Source organism: Arachis stenosperma, chromosome 5, assembly GCF_014773155.1.
Source record: "Arachis stenosperma cultivar V10309 chromosome 5, arast.V10309.gnm1.PFL2, whole genome shotgun sequence".
Lineage (NCBI taxonomy): Eukaryota > Viridiplantae > Streptophyta > Magnoliopsida > Fabales > Fabaceae > Arachis > Arachis stenosperma.
In genome coordinates this window covers 96,644,463-96,645,798 of record NC_080381.1, presented here as the reverse complement: position 1 = coordinate 96,645,798, position 1,336 = coordinate 96,644,463, and the positions used below count along the sequence as shown (strand labels likewise).

The 1,336-nt window shown below is 40.0% G+C and overlaps 1 non-coding gene across 1 annotated transcript; it reads right to left on the bottom strand.

Annotated features, from left to right (window-relative positions):
* Positions 1–505: 505 nt before the first annotated feature.
* LOC130984650 (small nucleolar RNA R71) lies at positions 506–614 on the bottom strand. The gene has a single exon (XR_009088568.1). It is a non-coding gene; the product is annotated as a small nucleolar RNA R71 (small nucleolar RNA).
* Between the last annotated feature and the right edge of the window lie 722 nt (positions 615–1,336).

Below are 1,336 nucleotides of genomic sequence, written 5' to 3'. Positions count from 1 at the left end.
TAATACTAAATCTGAGAAAACTCCAAGGAGGCATTTACAATAAGCTAAAGTACAACACTCCGGAAGAAACCTCTCAGAAAATTTTGAACAAGAAGCTGAAGACATGGCAGACAATGCTAATAATGGAGGAGATGCAAGAAAGGTACTTGGTGACTACACCATACTAACCTCTGCCTTCTATAGCAAAAGTATCCCTATACCTGCCATTGGAGTAAATAACTTTGAGCTTAAGCCTCAGTTAGTCTCTCTAATGCAACAAAATTGCAAATTTCATGGACTTCTACTAGAAGATCCACACCAATTCCTGTCAGAATTCTTGCAAATCTGTGACACTGTTAAGACCAATGGAGTGAATCCTGAGGTCTACAGACTTATGCTCTTTCCTTTTGCTATTAGAGACAGAGCTAGGATATGGTTGGACTCTCAACCTAAAGAAAGCTTAGACTCTTGGGAGAAGCTGGTCAATGCTTTCTTGGCCAAATTCTTTCCTTCTCAAAGGATGAGCAAAATCAGAGTGGAAGTTCAAACCTTCAGACAAAAAGAAGGTGAATCCCTCTATGAAGCTTGGGAAAGATACAAGCAACTGATCAGGAGGTGTCCTCCTGACATGCTTTCAGAATAGTCTATCCTAGGTATCTTCTATTATGGTCTTTCTGAAATGTCCAAAATATCATTGGATAGTTCTGCTAGTAGATCACTCAACTTGAAGAAAATGCCTGAAGAGGCAAGAGAACTCATTGTGATTGTTGCAAATAACCAATTCATGTACACTTCTGAGAGAAATCCTGTGAACAATGGGGTTCCTCAGAAGGAAGCAGTTCTTGAAGTTGACACTCTGAATGCCATATTGGCTCAGCAAGTCAATATGATCTCTCAATATTTGATATTAATGCAAGCTGCAACTAACAGCACTCGAGAAGCTTCTTATAAAGTAGAAGCTTATGATCATGATCAACCCATCATGGAGGAGATGAATCACATGGGAGAACCCTATGGAAACACCTACAACCCCTCATGGAAGAACCATCCTATCCTTTCATGGAAGGATCAACAAAAGCCTCAGTAAGGCTTCAACAATAATCAAGGTGGAAGCAACCAAAACAGGTTCAATAACAGACTACCATTCTAATCTTCTCAAGGGAATATAGAGACTCCTAAGGAGAGCTTTTCTAAATTGGTCATTCTAGACTCCAGCCTCTGTAAGACCACTCACAGTTTCATAATTAAAATAAGATCCTCCATCAGAAATATGGAGGTACAGCTTGGTCAACTGAGCAAGAGAATCCCTGAGACTCCTCCTGAGACTCTTCCTAGTAACACTAAAGTAAACCCAAGA